Source organism: Aedes albopictus, chromosome 2 (genome assembly GCF_035046485.1).
Source record: "Aedes albopictus strain Foshan chromosome 2, AalbF5, whole genome shotgun sequence".
Lineage (NCBI taxonomy): Eukaryota > Metazoa > Arthropoda > Insecta > Diptera > Culicidae > Aedes > Aedes albopictus.
This window is the reverse complement of record NC_085137.1, coordinates 405,271,789-405,288,751: the sequence shown is the minus strand read 5'-3', so window position 1 is coordinate 405,288,751 and position 16,963 is coordinate 405,271,789. Positions and strand designations below refer to the sequence as shown.

The 16,963-nt window shown below is 38.6% G+C and overlaps 1 protein-coding gene across 1 annotated transcript in view; it reads left to right on the top strand.

Annotated features, from left to right (window-relative positions):
* Positions 1-7,474: 7,474 nt before the first annotated feature.
* LOC109413865 (85/88 kDa calcium-independent phospholipase A2) overlaps positions 7,475-16,963 on the top strand; it is a 48,933-nt gene continuing 39,444 nt past the window's right edge. Inside the window, exon 1 of the mRNA XM_029876464.2 lies at positions 7,475-7,740. The gene's annotated coding sequence lies outside the window, so the exon portion shown is untranslated. The remainder of the gene's footprint in view (positions 7,741-16,963) is intronic.

The following is a 16,963-nucleotide window of genomic DNA, read 5'->3' as shown; positions in this document are numbered from 1 at the left end:
AATTTGTTACTGAATTATACCTTTTTCTAGAATCTTTAAAATTTCGTGAAGAAAAGTTAGGTATTTGAAAATTTTTTGGGAAGGGAAAATTTTGCCTGTTCCGGTCATGTCTATCCCCTGCAAGTGTCAAATTAGTGTTTTTGAACAGCTTTTCCCAAAAATTCATTGAATTTTTGACTGAGTGCACCACGCAGCATTTATTTCCCAAAAAGTGCACCGCGAGACAAAAAGCCTGAAAACCCCTGGTATAGAGTATACAGTGACGATTCGTTCGTTGAGAGCTCGTTAGATGGGCTGTCTCGATGGTTGAATGTTCACTGGTTGGGGCAAAACCCAACTAAAAAGCACTGTCAATGTCAAAATAGATGTCAAAACGAGTTTGACGTCTGACCGCCGTCACATCACAGCTCCTGTATACAGAACGTTTACGCAAGTATGTGAGTGTTCCGTGACGTATTTCTCGTCACTTGCGTGTGTCTAGAGCATTTTGATCAGTTGTCAGTTGCCCCAACGAACAAACACGATTCGCTAATCGGTGCGCAGTCGTGACCAGTCCTGCAAAATATCAGTCTCAGTGCCTGTTTTTCAGCCGAAAATGAATGACTGCGGCAGTCGTTTTCAGTTCCTCGATGTGAGAACTGACAGAGTCCGAGAGCTCCATTCGTGAGCGACCAAACAAGATCAATTCCCAATCATCCACACACTACTCATGCTGAAAGGCCATTCGTCTCAAGCGGTGGCTTGTGAGAGTGAGTGCCCTATACGTTAGCACGGGTGAAAACACTCAACTACAGAAAATTGAATGGAAATTTAGCCCTGTCAGCTCTCGCTTTCAGCACGCTGCGTGTGAGTGTGAGTTCCTATTTCATTTCGCTCCCGTGTTGCTGATCGGAAAGCAACTTTGACAGGAAAACCGAAACGGAGAAAATGAAAAAAGCAAAATATCGCTATCATAAAGGCCTGTCGAAAAATTGCAGCACTGGTCGTGACCCAATCAGCGAATCCAGACTGTAGTATAGTGTCTTCGGCGAATTTGTTTAGCAGGTTAAGAACTAACTGGCAACGGCGATTTTGGTTCGCGATTCAGCCGCTAGGCGGCACCAGTGTCAAAAATGTTCAAACCCTCATATCTCAGAAACCTGTCTTCGGCAAAGTTCTTCAGCAAGCTCAGAACTATCTGATAGTGAAGTTTTTGGTTTGGAATTTATCCGCTAGGTGGCGCCTCGTGTCTGGAAAAAATCAAAACACGTAGCTACAAGCATACCGTTTTCAGCAAAGTTGTTCAGCAGGCTAAGAACTTCTGGTAATGGTGTCTTTGGTTCGAGAATCTTCCGCTAGGTGGCGCCATGGTAAAAAATGTTCAAACTTCTATATCTCATAATCGTGATAAAATAGAATGATGACGTCCACAACAAAGTTCTTCGACAAGCTAAAAACTGTCGGACTGTTGAGTCTTTGATTCGTGATTTATTCGCTAGGTGGCACCTTGTGTAAAATATTTAAACACGTATATCTCTTTACTCTAATGAGATAAAAGCCTGGCGTTTTCTGCAAAATTGTTCGACAGGTTGAGATCTATCTGGCAATGGTGACGCTAGGTGACACCAGCAATCAAAACGTTCTAACAATTTTATTTCAAAAATCTGAAAACATCCAGCAAATTGTTCGGAAAGTTAAGAGAAAGTAAGACCATAGACAAACAGACGTAACACTCTTCAAAACGGCTTGGCACATGAATTTGACGATTTCAGTTGATTTCCGCGATCCTTTCACCCGAGGCGCTAGTGTTCGATCGATTTGACGTTTGCCGATGTACACGTTGCTGAATGATGCGAACGAAAATTACAGGCGATTTGTATAGTAGTGTGCGTGTTAGACAAACGTCAAATCGAAATCCATCATGGCCGACAGTGTCTCGCGTGGTGCGTGGTTCTCTGAACAGGTGGCAGTGTGCTCGTGAAAAAGACACTGGGCAAAAGTTTTTGATGAATTTTCTTTAAGAGTTACGTCTGTTTGTCTGTGGTAAGACGTATCTGGTGTCCTTGGTTCTGATATTATTCGTTAGGTTCCGTCTAGTATCAAAAAAAAACTTGTATAAACACCGTAATGAACATGAAGTATTCTGATTTTAGCATAGTTGTTCAGCAAGCTAAATGCTATTTGGCAGGATATATTATATAGTAGGCGGTCGAGTACGGTGGTGCAAGAGGCAATACTTTAATACCGTCTTTGACCCTCAGCAGACAAATTTTGTTATCCCACAATATTGCCTTTTTTGCTCCGTTTTCCTTCCGGGAATGTCCCCAGGAATTTATACAGGAACACTCTTAAAGAGTATTTAAATTAATCTCTGCTAAGTATTTCTATTTCTTAGATGCAAAAAGCCTCGTTGGATAAATGTGCGACTCGTGCTGAAAAAATCAACTTTTTGCAACTCGTTACATAAATATCTATTATGCAAAGTTTTTTTTCATCATTTGAGTTGCATTATGAACATTACGCAACTATTTTTTATTATGCAACTCATTTCAGTTGCATAATGAAAAAGTGCGGAAAAGTTGGCCATCATTTACTCAAAGGATTTGAATAAAATTGAAATTACACAGCAAAAAATAAATACAACCCGCCCGATGTAACTCATTCCGATGTACTAAATAATCAATGTAATCGCGATTCCTATGAACGATTACATCGTTTTGATGGAAAATCTGTTGTTCTTATGTGTACATCGTCCTATGTAATATTCAGGGGATACTCAAAATAACTGGGACAGCTAAAATTTTCACTTTTTGAAAAATGTTCAACTCGCTGTAACTTTTCGAAAAGGGCATCAAATATTCTCAAATTTTTACTGTAAGTTCATCAACTAGTTGAGTATCAGTGGACAAAATTTGGAAAAGATCAAGCCATTCTATACGAAGTTATAAAGGTGCTAGAAAAAGGTTTAATTATCCGATAGCCAACTTTGACCTGTTATATCTCCGGATTCAATGAACCGAATGCAATGAAATTTTGATAATTTATGACTTATATAATGAGCTATTACAAACTTTGGACAAAACTTAAAATTCTTTTTACACGAAAGAAAATTATTACGATTGGATTATTTTTCTAATATAACACCTGTTGGTAGAGGAAAAAATCTCGCAGCAGGCTTCAATTTGCGCAGCTCAAAGCTAAAAGAAATGCAACTTTTATTTTCATGTTTTAAGGGAATTCATATCGTACATACATTTTGTCTTTCCTTACCGGCTCAGGACTCTAGCCGACGCGGAGGAATTACTATTCACCACCTAAACAACAACCAAGTAATGGTAATCCTATTTAATACAGTATTATGTAATCATCTGGGTAATACTCTTTACCTGTGCTATTTACTACGGTGACGCAGAGGGAATTATGCTACAGTGGGTTCAGAAGTGGGACTTGATCTAGTAATCGGACCTACAATATGGATCATGTAATTAGCATAACCTACTCCCAATACCCAAATTAGAAAGTCTGCTTGCCACTCACATAGGTTGTGCTACGATTTCACAAAATCACCATATGCAACCGTGTCTAGCACACATTAGTCCGAAACACTCCTAATAATATATAATCTGCTAAATCTCACAAAATATTCGTATTTTTCAATTCACAATTTCATGGAAACAGCTTTAGCAATTCATTCGCCATGCATCTGCTTCTCTGGCTATTGTCTGGATGACAATCAGTTTCGAACATATTCTGTCGTCGACACTGACGGCTTGTCGTTGTCCGTGCTGCCAGAACAACACCAATTATTACAAAACTTCATCATCGTTTCAAAATTCGAGATAGTAATTATAGTTCATTATAATTCCCTCTAATTGACTTGAATATATTTATGTTTAAAGGAAAGTAACCAAATAGCCTAGGGGCAGGACAGATCAAACGAGAGCAAATCTCTGTTCGAGGTGTTGCTCAGAATTCCTCACAGTTCCTCAAAATTTCTCTTTTTTATGCCAAAGTGTGATCTGGCATCAATGTCAAACTGCAAAGTGTTGCATGTGCTGAATGAAAATTGCAGTTTTGGGGATGTCTTTCGACAAATTTCGTCGATCATTGCTAAAAAGAGTTACTCAGAAATTCTCAGAGTTGCACTCGTTTGCACAGTGTCTTGCCCCTAGCAAATAGCCGGCATTAAATTGAAAAAAGAATGGGATGTATATGAAAAATATATAAATTTACTAAAAAACATAGAATAAATGAAATCGCCATAACATTTTTTCTTATTAATAATTTCTAATTAAGTAAACTGTTTGTCCAAGTTCATTGTATAAGTCATAAATGATCAAAATTTCATTGCATTCGGTTCATTGAATCCGGAGATACAACAGCTCAAAGTTGGCTATCGGATAATTACACCTTTTTCTAGAATCTTCATAACTTCGTGTAGAATGGCGCGACCTTTACCAAATTTTGTCCACTGATACACAACTAGTTGATGAACTTGATGAACTTACAGTAAAAATTTGAGAATATTCTATGCCCTTTTCAAAAAGTTACAGCGAGTTGAACATTTTTTGAAAAGTGAAAATTTTACCTGTCCCAGTAGTTTTGACTGCAGGCATTGGACTTGTGAGCGAGCTCAACGAGCATGAGCCTAGCATGATCGCAGTGTCCCGGTTATGTGAGCGAACTATTATGCTCAACTCGCTTATAGCCAGCGATCACGATGGCTCACTTCTGGAATAAACAGTGAGCTGGAGTTTGCTTGACAACGCCTTTCTGCTTGTACCACTCGAAAATCATAGCAAACCAAAATTATGTTCATGCACCGAAACAGTCACTTCTGTCATAACCGGCATGTGTAACTGTAAGAGTTGAGACTGACGCTTATAAACTGCTCAAAATGCCCAGCGTCTGAACGGAAGAACCGCGACTCCAGGATACCTACTAGCTCAGCAGCATGGGACCGTTGACATAGTCACAGTGCCCGTATGCCCGTATGCTACTGGGGGTAATTCGGAAGGGCAACGCGGAACTACGGATGCCAAATCTGTGTTTTTATTGGTGGATTGTCCTTATCCTTATTGGTCCTTATCGGGTAGACCAACGAAATTGATGGGTTGGCCGATCGTGCACAGTTGGTGGGAGTATTCTGTGAATCATACCTTCCCACCAAAGGTCATTGACCTCATGGGGTGACTATCGAAATTAATTGCCCTTTGGCCTCACACGATGTGGTCCACTTCAGGATCATACTTGACAATTGGGCACTGTAGACATTTAAGTCACTTGGTTCCTCATTCGCAACTGCCGTGGACCGTCCATTAATTGCGGAAGGAGAACCCTTACGTGTCATGAAGAATGCGAAAAAAATCCTACGAGGGGGGCGGGGGGTGTTGAAAAATCGTCGTTATCTAATAAATAGACGGCATCTAAAACATCTAAATAAGGTAACCTTTCTTTTGCATCACGTTGGGAACATCTTGCTGATGCAGTGTAAGGTTTGAGTCAAAAATGACCTAATGCAAAAGGAGGGTTAAACAGTTGCTTATTTTGTTAAAGATTTCGTTCACCAAAATGCGGCCGAAAATATGAAATATTTTCCCAAACAAAATCGAAGCTCAGCTAGTTTTGGTACAGTGAGCTGCGGTGCTCGAAGCTCACTTCACTGACGAGCGTCCAAGTTCAATGAGCTTGAACGATCATGGGCTATCGTTCTGTTGAGCATCAAGTTAGCATGAAATTGGCTGAGTTTTGCTCGTGAGCTGAGCTTTTTCAATGCCTGGGAGTATCCCCTGTTCATGCAACCGACGTATTGATCAGATGTAATATTACACAACAGTTTTTTTCTGTGTATTTAGTATAATTGATTTTCATGCAATTAATGCAGTACTTAATCTATATATATAAAAATGAGTTTGCAGTTCCTTTGAGGCAATAAAACTCACGAATGGATGAACCGATCAGCATGACTCTTGCACAGTTCGATTCGTATTCATTGTGGTTGTGTTTATAAGTAAAAATATGTTGCAAAAATCAACTAAAAAGCATAATAACAGTTAAATTGCCAATTTTTTTTATGAGCTGGGAATAAAACCACCACAACCGAAATGAAATCAATCTAGAGTGCGGTGCTGCGATGACCTCAACAGTTGTCAAACCACCACAGCTTGGCAAGACAAAGTTTGCCGGGCCAGCTAGTTTACATTATAAAATCGGAAGAAAATACAACCAAATTTATTGCACTGCATACCAAAGAACCTGCTTTGTTGCATCCTTGGTTGAATCCTTGAAAAGGACGTCCGAATAGAGCAGTAGTAGATCACTGAATGAGAATAGTTGCTGGATAAAAGTCTCTGAAGAAATTTGCCTGGAGATATGTATCTACTGTTTGGTACAAACTATGAGAAGTTACCCTAACAGAAATGGTTGCATGCAAGATGCTTCCCAACGCCTAAACAATTCATTTCTACGATGAAAAATCTGTCTTCGCTAATAAAAACAATAACATGGATAATCCAGTTAATCATTAACTCTGTACGTAATATTTTATTTAAATATTGCGGAGATTCCACCTGTTTAGACTCCTGCGCGAAAATTAGTTGCGTGGATTTTTCTTGCGTGGGCCCACAGATATAAAACCAGACCGCGTTCTGGTGAATACTTTACGCTGTGTTGTTAGGTACACATTTGGTGATAGTTTTGCATTGTAACATTTATAACGCACCTACGCTGAAAATGAGCCTAATCATTTATTTGCGTCGGAATCTATAAATCTTCACAACGGGCAATAAGTAAAAGAATAATCTGTATGTGTCTATAAAATCTATAAAAATAAAATTTTAATTTTATTTATTTTAATATTAAATATTTAAATAAATAAAATTAAAATTTTTAAATTTCATCTTAAAAACACGTAGAGTAGCAATTTAGTAGCGTGTGCCAGCCAGCTTTCATCGCATTTCATTTTCGAAGCGTTTCACACTCCTGAAATGAAAACGACTATGATGCCCCGAGAATCGTAAGAGTGCAAAACCCTCTATCTTCAAGAGAAATTTTGGAAGCATTGACCAATCCAAATTCCTGTGTGGTAGTGGTTTGTGTTCAGATTTCCCGTGTTAATCTATCTGTAAGAACTTTGTAAACATCTTTTGTTCTCACGTATATGGATAGGCTTGCATTAGGTTTCGTGAGATATTTTTTGGACAACTCAATAAAGGCAAGACTTTTTTACCCTGAAAGTTTTACTCACTCAATAGTTTTTTCTAAAATATGGAAATTTGAATGTTTGGAGTACTGGACTGTTGATTTGCTGCAGAATCATTGCACTAATGCGATTTCCCCGTGCCACAATGTTTTCATTTTAAGTTGTACAATGTGATTTCCGCTCATTCGGGCTAGAATTGTTGTGTTTATGACTCCCAGCTGATAACCGCGTTTGCAAGTGTGCGTGCATCTGTTCCTTTTTGTCACGCAAGCTCGCCGTCAGTTCTGGAACTGTCACCCGCGCGCGGTATGTGTGTGTAAAAGTCATTAGTCATAACAAAAGTTGGTAACGAAACGAGCAGAACAGCGCGGAGGATTCTACAGTGGATTGCATCGCAGCAAGAGTGATTAGAAAACATAAGTGTTTACCGAACAAGTTACAAAACTCTTATCACCACTCGCCAAAGGTGCTCCATTTCCGTCTCAAACCGGGAGAATACACTGTGATCTGCATTCGCGACCGGAAAAAGTAGCAAAACCGCGACGGAAAAATGTTGAACGGTAAGTAGCTCCCGTTCGATTCGCGCAGGGCTTTGTGTTTGTGCGGGTGGAAGGAAAAAAATTGCACGTCTGTCTCCTCCCGTGGAAAATTCAACCATCATCATCCTAATCTAATCTGTTGTTGGCTGTGGGAAAAAGGTGGAGGAAAAATAATCGATGCGTGTTTTGCATGTGATCCTTTTTGTTTTCGGGACATTGTCAGCAAAACAAACTTTTCGGTTCCTTCTGGGTGGGTTTCTTGGGAAAAATAAAAGCAAAACTGAACAGGATTTAGGGTCAGGGATAGAACCAACGTTGCTCCCATATGGGAGTCGGTGGGGTGGTATTGTAGGGGGTGGTGGTAAAAACAGAAAAAAATCAAATTGCTTTTATGGTGTCGGATTCTCAACGTATCAGTAATGTGACAAAAAAAATCGCGTGATCTGTTTTCTGACGACATGCTCATCACCGTCAATTTTTGTTATGTTTGGTGATGCCTAAAATAAATATAGCGATTGGCTTAACTACAGCCGAAAGCCAAAAGTAAAACTGTTTACAACAAAAGTGATGAATGATAAATTTTGAATAGACTAAGCAGCATAGGCTTCAATAGATCTAATGATTCTAGAAAAGCCCAAACTCATACATTGCGCATATAGTTTATAATATCAATTCAGCCATGCCTGATTTCATCACCTAAAAAGGTCTTGTACCTATATTACAAATTAAAACCTTAACCTGATGTCTTGTTGGCTACAAGGTAATTTTACTCCAGCGCCAAGCGTATGGTAGAGCACCAATATTCTCTCATTGGTAGAGCACCATCTACGTACGTCGGTCTTTCGGCGATGATCTTCCACTTTTCCCGAATGTTTTGGATTTCCAGGTCTTCTTCAACCGCGTATACAGTTACGAGATCGCCGACCTGATTACCTGCTAAATATTGTTTTCGTTAGTCTTTCTTCTGACTCTTGAACTACGTCTCCAGAACAATGAAGTCTACGTACTTTCAGTCCTGAGTACCCATGGTAGTGCAAGTGTTCCAAGTAAATCCAATTTTTCAGCAACTTCAAATATATCCCCATCTTTCACCACCTCAACACTAACACAACTAGGCTTGCACCTGTCTCTGCTTGCGATCATGTACATCGTCTTTGTCGAGTTTATCGTCAGGTCTGTTGTCGCTGTCTATTTCTTCAAAGGAGCATAAGCAATGTGAGCCACTGCCCTACGATCGATGCCGATGAGCATTGATGCCACATACACAGATTTATCTAGAATTACACAGATTTTTCCCATCTTTTTAAGATGTAGGGTGGGGCGGGGCAAGATGGGTCAGTGCCATTTTCGGGCGCATTACTTATGTTTTGATTATGTTAATAATTTTGTTAGATGGCCAGCTTGAATATACAAAAGTTTGGAGCATTGATTGAAAAATTATTCACTCTCATTGGAATTAAAAAATAAAATGGTTTTTAGCCATTTTTCTTATGCGATACATTCCATATAATCCCCATATAAACGGCCGCGGGGCAAGATAGGTCACCTTCAACTTCGAACGTATTTTTGGAGCATTCCAAAGTTATTTATTTTTTATTACAAGACTATCTTATAAATGACTTCAATCAAGCGGAATGAACGCTCAAAATTATAACATAAAATTATGATAATTTTTTAGTGAAAACATCGATTTTCAAGTCGCCTTAGGACCACTCAAATCGTGAAGTTTTTTATATCTATATATATAAAAATTAATTTCTGTCTGTCTGTCTGTCTGTCTGTCTGTCTGTCTGTCTGTCTGTCTGACCGCTATGGAATCTGAAACTACTGGACCGATCGGTGTGAAATTTTGTATGTGGGTACTGTCGGGGCCGGGGAAGGTTCTAAGCTTGGTGTGAGATCTTTCCGGACTCTGGAACGGGGGGCTCCCATACAAATGACCTTGCGGGGAACGTCCCTATCGAGCTGCACGTCAAAAAACACAGTAGGCAGGCAGTACGACGTTTGCCGGGACAGCTAGTTCCAAATAAATTTATAAACAGAGTATATGTACGCACAAATCTCAATATGAGATTGAGAAAAGTTGGCAGTGAGCACATTAAAATTCCCTGAGCTTGAGACTCGCGATGTTGGTGCACATCACATTAGCATTGCGAGTCTCAATGAGACATCTCAATGAGACAAGCTCCAGATACAGCTAGTTATAAGCCGATATCGGTTTGATTCTTCACTATGATGAGATTACCGGATGATATCCAGCTGGGATTTGGTTGGAGTGTTCCGGGGGTGGAGGGGATTCGTTTAATATGTAATTTTTAAAATTTGTAGGGAGCGTGAACTTTGGCCAGACAACAACCACCCCCCTCGCCCCAAAAACACTACGTGATTTATGAACGGCCCCAAACAAAAAGTGGTAAGAGGAATAATACTGGCAGGGGATTCTTCCCAAGTGACGATATTATGTCCGTTCTGTCCTGGGAGATTCCGTAGGACTGCTGTTGCAGCTCGTGCAGTTTTGCCACCAGGTGTGCTTCCGTTATAGGGCATGTTATGTTTGACCAACGGGGAGGAATAAAGGGAGGACCGCTTGAGTTGATAGGAAATGACATCAACGTTCATCCCCGGATCGTTGATGTAATGTCATTAAAACCCCCCACCTCCCTCTCCATAGGTTTCTATAAAGGTTCCTCCTTCTTTTCCAGCTTACAATTTTTGTCATCGGTTAGGGAAAATGAGCTTCCAGAACAGAGAGTAGTATTGAGGTGCCTCTGTCACTAATGAAAACGTCGCCACCCAGGCCCCGATTGAGGATTGTGAGGGGCCGGGTCAGAGGGTTGGGTATATTGTCTTCTAAATCCAAACATCCTAGAATACAATCGTAGCAAAAATGTATTTGATCTCTAATCGAGCTTTATGATCGAACTACCGAGGCTGTTTATTGGTCCCCGGTTTATTGGATTTCTGGATAATTATCACTCTCGGTATTTGTCTTAATTCCGGTGAGAGACTAGTTTCGGGGTTTCTAAAAAGAACTTTGCTGCAGTTCATTTTAACTGGCAAGCATCTCAATGAGACGAGTCTCATGAGACGTCACATTGAGGCACGTACACTGCATTTTTCATGAGCATGCTATGATCTCAAATCTCAATTTTCTTCTTGAGACGCATTTCAAACAAGCGCATGGCACACTGTCTCATTCATGTATACATGAGCTTTTAGACACTCTGTTTATAAAATGTTCACTAGTAGCTCTTGTTTACTCAGTATGGATATGTAGCATATATGAATGCCGAACAAATCTCATATTTTGACGTTATTCGTTGAGAAAATGTGAATTACTTAAAAGGTGACCCATCTTGCCCCGCACTTTTTTCACGGTGCAAAATCGATCACTTTTTAAAATTGCTTGTTTAACGTCATATTTTGTATTTAATTAACTTTTTATCGACTTTTAGCATAGCTAACTAGTGTAATAAAGAGTAGCGGACGAATACAAACCAATACGATTTGTATTTACAAAGTTATGGTGATCCATCCTTAGGTGACCCATCTTGCCCCGCCCCACCCTATAGGCTTTAAATAAATCTTGGAATCGATATCGAATAAATAATAATCTCCATTTTTCTATTTATACCTATTTGATTTAACGCCCATATTACATTTTACTAAATGTAAAATATCTCCTACAAAACTGCGAAGGGCAAGACGAAAAAGTGAGAACTTAACAGAAGTGTGACATGTCGATGGAGTTAAAAAACTTTCCTAGATCTTAATCAAATTCAATGGAACATTATTGGAGTTTTTTTGCAAGAGCATAAGCGTATTCTTAGTATCATCTTAGAAGAATTACTTCCTAAATTCTCGATAGATTCCCTGAAAAATACGTTCCGAATTTCTAACGAAATAATAGATTACAACCTTGGCGATTTTTTTAAAGAATACCCTCGACCTAATTAAGAGTGAATTCCCAACGAGTTCCTTGATATACTTCTTTTTGACAGACATGAGAAGATCCTTGATGACTTTTTGAGGATAAAAATTGTCAAAAACATCCTGAAATCGTTAACATATTTTATACTGGTGAAATTCCGTTAATTATTTGAGATTTTAAGGCTTTATGCGGGAAAAATTCACAAGTATTTCCTGGAGGAGATCTCGAGAAACCCCTGGAAGAATTCTCGAGCAACTGTTGGAGAAATTTCCGAGAAAATCTTGAAAAAAAATTCCGGAGAATGAACGAATGTCCTGGGAACTTCTGAGAAAATGTCCAGGCAGCTTAAAAAAAAATACCGGGGAAATCCTTGAGTAATTTCCGAGAAATTGCCGTAGAACTTTTGGGCATATTCTCGAGTAACTCTTAGAGGTATTTCCGATTGATTTTCCGAGAAACTCCAGGAAGACATTCCTTTAAATTCCTGGAGGAATTTGGAAGGCACTTTAAGTATTCCTAAGGAACTCCCGGAGGAATACCCTAGGAAATACTTGAGAAATTCTCGTACAACTTCTACAGGTATTTCTGGTGAACTACTGGAGGAATTTCCGAGGAATACTGGAAAAATTCTTGAAGCACTCCTACAGGATTTTCCGTGAAACTCCGGGAGGAGTTCCCGAAGAACTTTTTGACGAAACTTTTTGACTGCAAGATTTCTAAAAGAACTGTTGGGGAAATTACAGAGGACCTCCTGCTGGAATGCTCGGAGAGTTCCTGGAAGAATTCCCGGGGAACTTTTGCGGGAACTCTTGAGGAATTTTTGTGTCTTGGAGGTAATATTCTCGGGGAACTCCTAGAGATATTTCTGGGACCGTTCTGGAAGAAATCTCAGGGATGTCTTGGAAGGATGCATGTACAATTACTGGAAGATTTCTTGGGGAAATCCTGGATGATTTCCCGATGAATTCCTGAAGTTTATTTTGTGGAAATCTTGGACGGAACTTTCGGAGAGAAATTCTTGAGAAACTTTTTCACGTTTGTTCAATCAGTTTCCCCCGCAACATAATTGTTTTTTAGCCAACATAAAGCGCAGTGAGAGCGTAGCATAAGGCTGTCATCATTAGTATGAATTTTTATCTTATATCTTAAGTATACTTATACAGGGTGTTAGGTGCATTTTTAACGGGTTATAACTAGAGGACCATAAATGGTGAAAAAATTGTTCTACGCATATGGTCAAATCTCAACCATTACATAGTTATTGAACTTTCCATGTTTTTGACTCTTATTGCCCTAAGGAGAAACATCAGAGAAATGGCTACCACAATGGCCGACTTGGTCCCCTACTCACGTTTTCAAGAGCACAAATCTTGACAATTTGTAAACAAATACTCTCGATTTGGGAAAGCTGCCTCTTTTTGCAAGTGAGCAAAGCCAGGATAAACAAGTGCGGCTTGGTTTGATGCTTCGTTCGACAGATTTGTGCCTCTAAAGTTTGTACGCAAAATTGCAATGGGATTTCTTGATGTTTCACCTTAACTGGTTATAACTTCAAAATGGTCAAACTTATCGCAGGATTTTTCCCCGTTATCGAAAGATTATTGAATTTTCTATCAAATGGCATTTTTGAATTGGTTTAGTTAAATAACTACCCAAGTAACCACAAGCATTGTATCATAACATTAATTCAATCGAATTATAGTTTAGCTATTGCGAGATAACTTTTATTTTACACCTGTCAAGTAATAAAGCGTTTACTCTAAATTATGAAAACATTGAAGCATTATGGGATTTTGACAGTTCGGTATAGTTCTATAGGGACGTTGTTCAATGCTTCATTGCATTACCATGTTAAAAGCTTTATGGCAATCAATAATGCAAGGATTTATTACTTTATATATGCCTTTACTAATGCTTTTATCGTTGTAAACAAAAAAAAACCCTCAGTTCGAAAAAATAATCTGTAAAACATTTTTAGAAACACAACTATTCAAAAGAAAAGAAAAACAAACCCAAATTTTCATAGATTGCTGCGTAGAACTTGGATTATTATGCTCAGATGTTGCTGTTTGAAAATTCAAATTTTTGTATAGTTTTTTTTTACACCACAATAGATCAAATAAATGGTCGCAGTGATATCATGTCCCCAACACAGGAAAAAAAATAGTTTTTTTTGGTTTCTGCTTGGGACATGAAGACAATCAGATGCTGAGGAAACAAAAAGTATGTGCGGTTGAGATATTGGTTTTCTTATTTAACATAGTGCCCCGATTTCATAAGAGAAATGATAGAAGTGAGCATGTATGAAAACAATAATAACATAATCAACATAGACTAATTTATATCTTTATATTTTCTTCGTTTGTGGAATCAATCGGTTCTGCAATCGCTTGTTTTCGAATGAATTTGGGAGAGTAAGATAACTGAAGGCATTCAGACCCTAGCACAACTTTTTAGGGCTGCTGAAAACACAACTCAATAAAGCACGAACTGAGTATACGTTACTTTATGTTGCACATTTTTCCAGGTGCAAAATACATGGTAGTCGTAGCACAGCGTTAGCGTGTCCGAGTTTTATCGCGGTCCAGTTTCAGCAGTCTAGGTTCAATTCCCGAAACAGAATAAAAAACATCATAGTGAGAGTATCGGAACAGGTATGAGAAGATAAAAATAGACAGAAAAATGAAAAAAAATACTTTTTTTCTTTTGTTGACATGATGCCTTACGTATGCATTCCATACTATTTCATTGCATTAGCTATATGGTACAAGCATTTTATATGCTTTAGCAATCGCCACAGTAAAGCTTGCTTTAAATCAACAATAGTAGCGCCACTTTCGACTTTAAACCTACTTTAATGGTACCTATATGACAAAACAACTTTTCACCGCATGTCATAAAATACACTATAATTAAATTAATGCGCTATATCCAGCGTCATGGTTACTTGGATTGAATTTGATTAAATTCCATATTTTAAAAACTTGTAAAACTCGATATTAAGCTAAAATTCAAAATTGTTCTATTTTAAATTTTTTGAAGCACGGTTTCGAAATCAGCGCTGAATTATGCTTCAAAATTTTGGTCGTTGACAGAAGTTCACGACTTTCTAGTGATATATAAGATCACTTAAAAATCTTTGCAGCATTCATTTCGAACAATTGCATTAAGACCATCGCAACATCCTCAAAAAGGTTTATGTGACCCAAAACATCATATTTAGAAGATATGTGATTCATTTCTGAATGTAATAACATTTTTTTGCAGCACAAATTTCATGCAAGATTTTTTTAAATAACTACAGATAATTGAGATTTTAGTCGCGAAAAAGTTGCGACATTTGTAGACAAAGAAAATGTCAATGTTTGATTGAATGTCTGTTTTGATTCCAGTCGGATAGACATTGTATGGAGCAGCATTGGTTTTAATAAGAGGGATGAGAATCTTTTGAACTACATTTTGTCTAATAACATAGATATATGCAATAAAGGGGATAATCTTACTTTTATTAACGCTATTCTACAGGATGTTCTACAGTAAGGACCCGATTATGTCAGCCCTATTTTGCGACAAACTTTTTGCTCTCATTATCTTATAGTCAAATTTTAATTAATTTATTAATTTTTATCATCAACCTACAAATGGGATGCAGAACATACAGGGACAAAAAGTTTGAAAAACTGTTTCCAGAGAGCAAAACATGTGTTCCGGAAAGGGGCTGACAAAATCGGGTCACTTATGTATATCTTACGATCTGCAGTGACCTGCTATCAGGAAAAAACGTGAACTGGCATGTTTCCGATGAGGAATTATTATCAGATCACAAACACATGAGGTTCGAATAAAAAGCCGGATCAAATTTAATTGAAATGCACAATAAAACTACCAGGGATCTCTACCGCTTTTATTCAATGAATTGAAATTCATATAAGGGTGAGCAGATCTTGTCTGTTTCACAGTCGTATAATGCCTCTAATAAACTTATTGATAAAATGGTCTCATTACATCACGCAAGCTGCTTTATCTGACAGAGGTCATCCAAGAGGGATGCCTCTTCCTGGAATGGTAAGCTGGCAGAACTGAGGAAAAAATCTAGTCGGTAGTTCAATAGAGAAAAAGCTACATCTGATTGGGTTCATTATAAACAAGCCTTTACAGAATATAACAGAGAATTCAGGCTAACCAAACGGAAGGACTGGAGACGGGTATGTGAAGACATCAATAACGCTCCTACGGCTGCAAGGCTTCATAAAGTCCTTTCGAAAGACCATTCAAATGGTCTTAGAAGTCTTAAAAAAGAAGATGGCATGGCAGTTTTACTGTTGATTCTTCTGAAACATTGAAAGTAATGATGAGAACTCACTTCCCAGGATCGATTCCTTATTCGGATGAGGAACAGGACTCAGATAAGGCAAGACATGCGTGGTCGACCAATGCCTATCAAAAAGCTTGTGAAATCTTCACACCGTCGAGGGTAGAATGGGCATTGAGTTCTTTTCAACCTATCAAATCTGCCGGGAAAGATGGAATTTTCCCAGCTTTACTTCAACATGGAGAAGAGGCGATTTGTCCGCTCTTAATCGAAATATTCTTACTTTACCTTACATACCTAAAGCGTGGCATAAGGTTCGTGTTGTTTTTATCCCAAAAGCTGGCAAACGGGACAAAACAACTCCAAAAGCCTTCAGACCCATAAGCCTTTCTTGTGTTCTGTTAAAGACCATGGAGAAAATAGTGGATGACTTTGTCAAGTCTACCAGCTTAGTAGAAATGCCTCTATGCAAATTTCAATTTGCTTATCAAACAGGCAAATCTATTATAACATCACTACAGTCGCTAGTCAGCAAAATTGAGAAATCGTTTCAAGCCAAGGAAATAGCCGTGGTTGCGTTTCTCGACATTGAAGAAGCATTCGATAACGCATCCTACAGCTCTGAACGCATTGAGCTGTAGGATGCGTTATCGAATGCTTCTTCAATGTCGAGAAACGCAACCACGGCTATTTCCTTGGCTTGAAACGATTTCTCAATTTTGCTGACTAGCGACTGTAGTGATGTTATAGTAGATTTGCCTGTTTGATAAGCAATGGAAGCAAGGGGCTTGGATAAGTGCATCATTGAATGGATAATATCGATGCTTAGAGATCGAGAAATCTCTTCCGTTCTTAGACCTAACATGATTCACTGGATCTATGCTGCAATAGTCCGGCCTAAGATTAGGTACTTATTAGCGTGGTTCAAAAAATCGTTTTTGCTCCACACCGCTTATTCGATTCCTAACCAGATTATATGCCTTCTCCCAAATTTTGAGCTA